The sequence below is a fragment of the Pteropus alecto genome, unplaced genomic scaffold (genome assembly GCF_000325575.1).
Source record: "Pteropus alecto unplaced genomic scaffold, ASM32557v1 scaffold76, whole genome shotgun sequence".
Taxonomy (NCBI): Eukaryota; Metazoa; Chordata; class Mammalia; order Chiroptera; family Pteropodidae; genus Pteropus; species Pteropus alecto.
In genome coordinates, this window is record NW_006443138.1 from 8,398,195 (window position 1) to 8,407,776 (window position 9,582).

Below are 9,582 nucleotides of genomic sequence, written 5' to 3' on the forward strand. Positions count from 1 at the left end.
TCCTACCTTCTAAACCAGAATCACCCACTCCTATTGCTCTGGGAGCCATTATGAGAAAAATCTGTAGTTCTTAAATACTTCAAATGAAGGTGAAGAAAATGAAAACTGGAAAATAAAACCAATTTAGGGGCACCAACCTAACTTTTATTTCTCATCAGAATGACATTAATCTTAGATTCATTTAGGTCAGAAAAGCATCTTCTTTTTAATATGTAAATACCATGCTGGAGGTTATATGACTATTTGCCAGAGATATTAGTATGATTTGCTTGACTCTATTACTTTCCCCTTAATGCTGGGCTGAAGTCAACTGCACTCAGGATTGGGAGTTTTGACTGGATTAGGGGAGGCAGGTAACCATGGCATGTGGAAAGATGGGGGAGAGTGAATCAGATATTAATAGCATGTGGTTGGAGTACTTAGCGTAATATTGAAGTATTAGGATTGAGGCTAGATGGCAGAAGAGAAGCATAGAAAGCAAGGTGAGGAAATGCCAAAATTAAATGTCATGTGTTGCAAAATTTTATTAATCCAAAAACATGAAAAAAAACATTTTGTCCTTCATATACCCCAAAGATCCTTTCTCCTGGGAACTGGAATTCTGGTCAGTATTCATATAAAGAGGATTTCATCTTGCCTGTCTTCGTCTGGTAAGCTCTTAAGTACACAATCAATCATTTCGAGTTTCTATTTCTCAACAGTATATCCATTTCCTATCTAAACTACCTTATAAGCAAAAAGCTCCCTTTCCATAGTATTTACAGTTCACAGTATTATGAAATCATATACATAAATATTGAGAAGGTAATTGTTTGGATGCACATACTAAAATTTAGAAACTTCAAATATTCAATGTCGATTACGAGGATTCTAATTGGAAGTTGGTGAGATTGGGCTCCTCCAAGTTTTCCATCACTTCCCGAAAAGTCATCAAAATAGTGTGCTGTTTTCAGTTTAAGTCATGAAATAATATAAAGTTGCAAAATTCAAAGAAAGATTAAAATCAGTTGCATTGCTAAATTGAAAAGTAATCCAACAGGAACCAGTTACACATGAGACAAGTTTTCTCCCCACCATCCCACCCCAATCCCTGAAACACGCTGAACAAATCATTTGGATCAAGAAGTAGTGGTGCTATTCACGACTGCCTTATCACCAAGGAAAAACTAAGGGAAAACTTTGTTCCTCCAAAAGTCAGAAGCCCATTTTGAACCACATTAGAATATCTCACAACATCGTGCGAAATGACTTGCCAATGGCTTATTACCTATTGCCTACTGAACTGAGCTAAACTGAAGAAACTGGGAAAACCCGTTGTTGCTGTGGAACAGAGTTAACAGAAAGCAAGCTAGGAGCTTCAATTCAAAGAGCCTTAGAGTTCAGAATATTAGCTGATATTATATACATACATCTGTGTGTATATTATATATGAATCAAAATTAATAAATACGACTCTAAATTCCCTATCTTTGAGACATGATTTCTGGTTTAACTGAGCAGCCTTCAAATTGGAAGTTCAAGTCATGTAATTACTTTAGCCAGCTGGCCATTTGGGCTGTCTACATGATAGAAAACAAATGCTTTGTATGTGAGTTTCCTCTCATTTTGAAAGGATAGACCAAATAATATTTTCGAAAAATGTTTCATTGCCGGCTATGGTTAGGCAATAGGACCTGATGCTCACCCACACTCACTGGCATGCTCTATGCCATTTTTAAAACCATTTGTTTGCTTTTATAAAAGCACAGATGAAATATTAAACCAAAGTAATAATAGATTATTATTTGGTGTGGCAGTTTGTGAACAAAAATTAAACTAGCAGACCACATGATGAAAGAGAGAGAGAGAGCTATTTTAACACTGTTGCGGTTTAAAGTTATCATGGTCAGTTTCGGAAGCACACATGCTCAAGAGTCTAGTATACCTGAGCACATGATATTCCCAACAGGAATTTATTCGGCTTCCAACTGATCCATTAAGAAAGTTATAAAGTACAAGAAATGTGCCCTACTATTTAGCAAATAAATTTTTTCATGCTTATAGGTGAGCCCAAAAGACACTAGTGTATAACTATAATAAAAGTTTTGTGTCCCAAGACCTTTTGCCAAGATCATTTATATCTTATTTCATTAGTCATACTTTTGAGGATTACCCAGGTTCTTTGCTTTATGCATGTACTTTCCCCCATCTAGAAAATGTAGGGACTCATTCCCTTAGGAATGAAACTTTCTCTCCTCTAGGAAAGAAATTAATATCTTATGCATCTATACGTCACCTTTCACCTAATTCTAAAGATGTATTAGACTAGATCATAAACCCATTTACCTGCTGGGAGTCACTATGTACAAAAGATGATAAAGATATTTCAAACTGGGAACATTTTAAATCATCTCTGGACCATTTAGTTATGTGTTTTTCTTAGAGATTAAAAAGTAATTGCCTGTTCTTTTAAAATATCTTTGTCTTTATAATCAACTAAAACTTGAACCTCATTCTAGGGCTGTTAGAATTATGTAATTAGACCCAACTGTATCTCATCAACCCCGGGGAATTCCAATTGATAAGCTACTTCTCGTTATTTAGAATGACTGGAAATTCTCTCCTAAAGCAAATCACAAATCTCCATTTAACTAAGACCAAATGGAATTTAAAAGTATTTACTTAATGGTGACAATGAATTAATTAATCTTACATAATAACGAATTGCCAAAAAAGTTATAATATGCAAATATGGCTTTTAAAAATCTATAGCTGACATCTTCCTGATAACTTGTTCCTGCAGAAAATGGCAGTTACTAGTTACACTGGTTACACAAGTCAGAACCCTAGGAATCCGCCATCTACCTTTGCTGCCACATCCCATTTCAGGTCCTTCGGATTTTAGACCCTAAATATCTCTGGAATGTGTCCACTGACACAGCACCCATTCAGGCCATCACTGACTCTCGCTCGGGTTATTCCACCAGTCCCATCTCCAGGTTTACTTCCCTTTGGCCATTCTCCACACAGCAGCCAGAATAAGAAGTCTCATCATGTTTCTCTCCTGCTAAACAACCATTAAATTACCTCCCAGAATCCTTGTGATAACTCCCTCCTTCAGCTCTCTCCAGTCTCATTTGCCTACTCCATTCTCATTCCCTCCTCTTCATTCAATTGCATTTCCTCGAGCCTTCTAAATTGAGTTAAATGGCCTATAAAGAACACCAATAACTTCCTGTTCCTAGCTCCCTCATCTAGCACATATGATTTTTTTGATAACTGCTTCTTTAATTTTCTATTTCTCCTGATATACTGTGCAAGCTACAATTGAACAGGAATTGATCTCCATTAAAAACTGTATCCTCAGTTCTCAGCACTGAGCCTGACAAAATGTAAGTGTTCAATAAATGCTAGTTGAAAAAATGAATATGGTAAAACACAAAGGAAAAGAAAGGAGAATTTAACCAGTTGGGGGAAAATATTTGATGCCAATACCATAGATCAAGAGTAATTTATTAGCTAAAGACACATACAAACAAGAGAAATGCTCAACATATAAATGTGTGAAGGACAAGACAAACAGTTCACAAAAGTGTAAGTAGGACTCTACAGTAAACATATGGGCACATGTCAGTGAAATATCTTCCTTTCTATGTAAAATGATTGGAGATTTTGTTTCTAAGAGCAGACAGTGCTAGCAGTTTAGCAAGTATGTGGTGAAAGAAATAACTTCATGTAATTTCTATGGGAAGTGTAAACTGATCCAAATGTTTTTGAAACAAATTAGTTAATATGTAATCTTTATGAGTATATCCTTAGGAATTTATCTTAAACAAACAATTCTAAATATGAAAGATTTATAAAACTGCACAAAGCAGCGTGATTTTCAGCGGTAAAAATTTAGAAGCAGTCTAAATATTTAATAGAATATTGGACATGAAGTATCATCTAGTTAGATTATTATACAATTTTTATAAGAATGATTAAAAGCAATAGAAAATATGCCTGTGGTATGAATTAAAAAAAAAAGAAATATTAAATTTTAAGTACAGCATTGTTAAGTATATTAAAATCTATGAATAAAAAAAGGCTGAAAGTATTTTTGTTTAACTAGCAGTCACAATTATTCAAGTAATTCAGTGAAAACAGAACTTGTGCCTTAATTATCCTTAAATTTTCACCTTACTTTGTTCATATGAGCTGGTCTAATAATTGTCTTTGTTATAAAGAATTAAAAATATTTTCCATGGGCTTTGCTGTCACTGCTTCAATAGATGTTGGGAAGAAATGAGAGAAAGAAATAGTCACGGTGACTTGAAACTATGCTACACATGCACCTTTCCTTTGCATGTTTTTTTTACTACTCTTAAGCGAATAGTTACTCAAGTTCCCTTTGAAATAGTATCATAGAAGCATCAAATGTATTTCTTACAAACCATTATTATAATTCATAAATAATAAATTTAATAGTTGGACATATCTGCGTTGTTATACAGAATGAGGTAGGTTATTATTTATCCCCCACACAAATGAATAATACAGATTGATAGGAAATTTAGCTACCAAATTACAAAGCATTAAAAAATTTCACATTGCAATGCTCAAAAAGATCCTTCTTCAAAAAGGGATTGTGTAAAATCAGACATCAAGATGGGATCAGTCATGCAAGAAATTTACTGGAAGAGATACCTGTGAGGGAAAATGAAGAAGAGAGCCAGAGGAGGCTCAGAAAACTATCAAATCATGATGCAGGTCTGATCCCAGTGAAGAAAAGAGAGAAGGATGGAAGATTGGGTAGGAAGCATCTTAGACTGCAGTACTGTTCAAAGAAGTTCAGCAAGGTTGCTGGGAAGTCCTTGAGGACTGTCACGTGAGGAGTCCTTTTTCCCCCAGGAACACCCCTGACTTAGTATTGCTATCATGTTTAGTCAGACGAAGCATCCCATGGTAAGTGTGGCTTCCACATAAATGCAGTGGTGGGTTCAGAGTGCAGCAGCTGGGACCATGAGCTAATTATGCCCTCTGCAACAGGAGCTCTGAGAGGCTCTTTTTTGTGGCTGCCACAGGCATCATACTTAATTACATTCAGAATAGAGCATCTTATTTTATAAATAAGAGCATCTATTTCAATGTTTGCTTAAAGTAGTCACTCAGTTATTTGAAGAAAATTTTAATGTAAGATGACCCTGATTTTCTCATCACAACAGCCCAGGCAGTAATTTAAAAAGTGTATATATATATCCATATATATATCCGTATATATACAGATGTGTATATATATATATATCCGTATATATATATGTATATATATATACGGATATATATATGGATATATATATATCCATATATATCCGTATATATATATCCATATATATCCGTATATATATATCCATATATATATCCATATGTATATATAAAGTATATATATACTTTATATATACATATGGATATATATATGGATATATATATATCCATTGTTTTGGTGGGGAAACTGAGGCATGAGGAAGCTAAAGAATTTATTGAAGTTAAAAATAAGTAGCAAACCAAAACCCAAATCTATGTTGATTTAGTATAAGAAGGGTCTTTCATATTCATATGTATAAAAATATAATAGAATTTTCAAGATGTTAGCATGATAACAAGTAAACATCCAAGACCAAATGACTCTAGATCACTGCTATATATTATAAGAACAGAGATTTCACAGTTAAATACATTTATTTCAGAATGAAATTCAAGAACCCAACAGTCTATTTATAAACTTTCTTGAGAGAAACTGATTTCCCATTGATTATTTCATTTTCCGATTCAGCAAATTAGGAAGAAATGTTAAGGTTTTCTTCAATAAATCTCGAGATTACATACTCAGTTCTGAAATTCAACCAAATAAAAGGAATCTAACATGTCTTTCTGGCCATTGGGCACAAAGATATTATTTAATGACTTTAAAATAACTCCTAGCTCCAAATATTCTGATATGAAAACAGGTTCCTTTTTTAATTCTATACAAGTAATGATGTGTTTTTCAATAATTCACCTTAAAAAATGAATGTTTTGCTCTGTCCTATTATTGTGAGAATGCTTCCTTGCATTATATTAAGCAAAATTTCAAAATGAGCAAATGGGGAACATTTGAAAGCTGAATTAGATTATTAATGCAAAATAGCTATAACTTCCTTTATGATAGTTTATTGGTCTGAAAGATTTGTTGATGCTCAAGGAGTAATTTATTATTGTGAGATACTTATATCACTTCAAATGTATCCTGTAAACATCATAAAGAAAGAATTTTATTTTCCAGAGATTAAGCATGAGTCTCATCATAATCAGCTCTAACTTTATCATCTCTATTGGTGGCTGCTCTTAGTTTCAAATTTTGAGATTTGAAAATTTCCCAGGATCTCATAAATATTATAGAACAGATTTGGTGGAGAGTACAGATAGATATTAAACTCACTAAAAATATCATTTCCAGGGCACCCCTTGAATAACATCCAAGGCTGGTTCGTCTTGGAGTTTTTTATCTTGAACAATCCATGAATTTTGTTAGGCAGTTACATATATTTAAAACTATGAGCTACAATAGTAATCTACACTCAGGTACAATATATTAAAAAAAAAATTAACTATATAAAAAACAAGATTATTGCCACAGAAATTTTCTGTTTCCTCAGACTTCAAAAAATGAAATCTTCTGTTTATTTGTAACAAAAGTTACGGCCGTCCAAGTTTTAGGGACCATCATCGCCAAATTTTAAATTGAGCCTGAAACAACCTACCTTAAAGACCTCTCTTGTGCAGCTTAGTAACTTTATCTTTTTCCTACTCAAGCCATCTGCGTAGTTAAACAGAGAAAACTTGCATCATTTATTTTGCACATTTGACTCCACTCCCTTGGGGGCAAGTCCATTCTCTGGATGAAATGGAACTGTGAAGTGTGTCTGTAACATTTGGTCATTTAGAAGGAAACAATATACACTCCTTGTTCCATATACATTAGGTCACTGGCATTTTTATATAATGCTTTTGCAAAAAATCATTATGACTGAAAATAAATATATTTAAGTTCCCCTTAGTAAAAAAAGAATTCGAGGAAGTAATTCAAAAAGTTTAAAACAATTTGCCTTTTTTCAGTCAAAATTATTCAAACATGTTCAAATTCAAAATCAACCAGGGATAAAATAATTAGAGAATCTTGGAGTTTGAAAGTACCTAAAAGATTATTTTAATTCAGATAGAGTTTTAGATGTGTGTAATAGAGACCCAAGTTAACATTGGCTTAATAAGTGAAAGTAAATTTTTCTCTTATGTAACACTACAGAAGTAGGCAGACGTTGCTAGTAGGAATACTAAGGTCATCTAGGGATCCAGGACTCTTCAATCATGTTACCCAGTCATTACTAATTGATACTTTATCCACATGGTCAAGATTGCTCATCACCAAATTCCTATTTCAGGCACAACCTGAATATTGCACACATCACTTCTACTCTCATCTCATTGTCCAAAAATCAGTCACATGACTATACCTAGACACAAAGGAGTCTGAGCGATTTAGTGTTTATGCTAAACATTCATGTGTCCTGCTAATATTCAATTACTATGGAAGGACAGAAGAGATTTTAGAAGATTAACTAAAAGTATGTACCCCAGAGTTGTTTTATATCCTAATATATGAAGCAAAAATTGAACTCTTTGAGAGTGGGGCACGGAGTGAGGTTGGCCCCTATCCATGGTCTCTTAATTCCTCATGAGTTTCCTCTTATGACTCTGTAAGACTTAGAAACCATTGCTCTAGGCAGGAGATGAAAAACTAAAATGTCTAAAAAAGTCGGGCAGGTAAGGTAAATAAATATAGCAAGTTGAATGGGTCCTGTGGCTGGCAGCGGGACAACCTAAGAGAACACTCCCAGTTAGATCCAAAGGGGGCTACTGCGCTCAGTACCAGTGTATTGCTGAGCTGCAAGACTGTGGGGCATGAGTTACAAGACATTCCAGTTTTTCAAGAGAAGCTGGAAATTTATATTTTAGTGAACTCTCTTGCTTTTTTGATATTAGTTACTAGTTAACACAATTTATAATATTGTGAAAACCAAAAACACATCTGCAAACCAGATTTACTCTATGGCCACTCAATACAATCTATTCCCATCTAGACCAATCATTTCATTTTCTAAAAAAGGAAACAGAAGCCTACAATGGATGAATGACTAGCCCATGGTCACATAGCTAGCCACACCTGGTCAGATTCGTTGCCTTTCAAGCTAGTACTCTTTACACTACAGCATCATAAAATGCCACTGTGAAGTTCAGCATAAGAAAATAAGAAAAAAAGTGAAAAAAAATATTTAAAAGTAATCTAATTCTTTTCTGCAATTTAGCGTTCAGCCGTGAAGTGAAATATTTAACAGCAGATCAAATGTGTGTTCTATGCCCCATCCTTCCGAACCCCATATTGAAAGCAAAATCTGTTCTGTTTTCTACCTCTCTGGCCTGAGCAGGAACGCATGAGACTGGGAAGCGTCAAAGGATATCACTGGCACCCACCCAGCCAATCTTTCCTCTCTCCCACATGGCCCATTTAATTGCACACTCATATCATATCAGTGGCAGGCTCATTGCAAAACACATTTTTCACTTTTATGTGTATTTTTTTCTGTATGCTATAAAGTTATATAGTTAAATATTTTTGGCTGAAATTTTTAAATACATGGAAATGGATTATATTTACCTTCTAAATGCCTGAGTAGAACTAAATCATTCATGGATTAATTACACGGTATTCACATAAGCTATTTTATGAATATTTCTATTATTTAGAAGTTTTTTGCAAAATAATAAAAATGTGTGTCAGCCTAAAAATGCACCTCACATGTTATTTCTATCTTATGGGGTGGGGTCTTTGAGTACAAAACTTAGATGAAGAGATGTGCTTATTTTTTGCTTTTTTTCTAGAACTTTTACTTTAATCAGTCTTCCCAGCACTTAAAATTTTTTTTTTTTGGTCGAGTTAATGTTAAGTAGTCTACACCTATATGATAATTCAAAAAGATATTTAGTTTTAAAATTTGAATTTTCTTTGATTTAAAATCATTAGGGTGCCTTTTTAACCTGAGGTTTTAGTGTTTCTGTGGTACTAGCAGTTGGCAAAAGTAATGTCTGTAGGGGGCCAACTTCAGAAAATAAGAGTCCAGGGGAGGGTTTGGTTTGGCTGAGAAAATATAATATTTTTCCATTCCCTATTTCTAATGTCTTAAATCATCAGATTTTATTAATAGAATAAATTGAACCACATGGAACAATTTCAACGGCACTATTAGAAAAACACAGACACAAATGTACAAACAAAGTTGCTGTATTTCCTGGTCACTTTTTGTAGTCTTACCTTTTTTTAAATCTTCTGTCTTCTTTATTCTGCATTCTCTTTTTCTCTGTTTATGTCCATCATCGTTCATCTGTTCCCTCTCTTAACTTCCCTTCAACATTCTGTCTAGTCCTGCTTCATTCTTGCAAGTACATTCCTAAATAAATGAGTGTAAAATATGTTAAATTCTATTATCTGTTACATATAAATTCTATTTTCTTATAGATATACCTAATACT

The 9,582-nt window shown here is 33.8% G+C and overlaps 1 pseudogene; it reads left to right on the forward strand.

The window, feature by feature from the left end:
• Positions 1 to 454: 454 nt before the first annotated feature.
• Positions 455 to 9,582, forward strand: part of LOC102896395 — a 10,815-nt pseudogene continuing 1,687 nt past the window's right edge.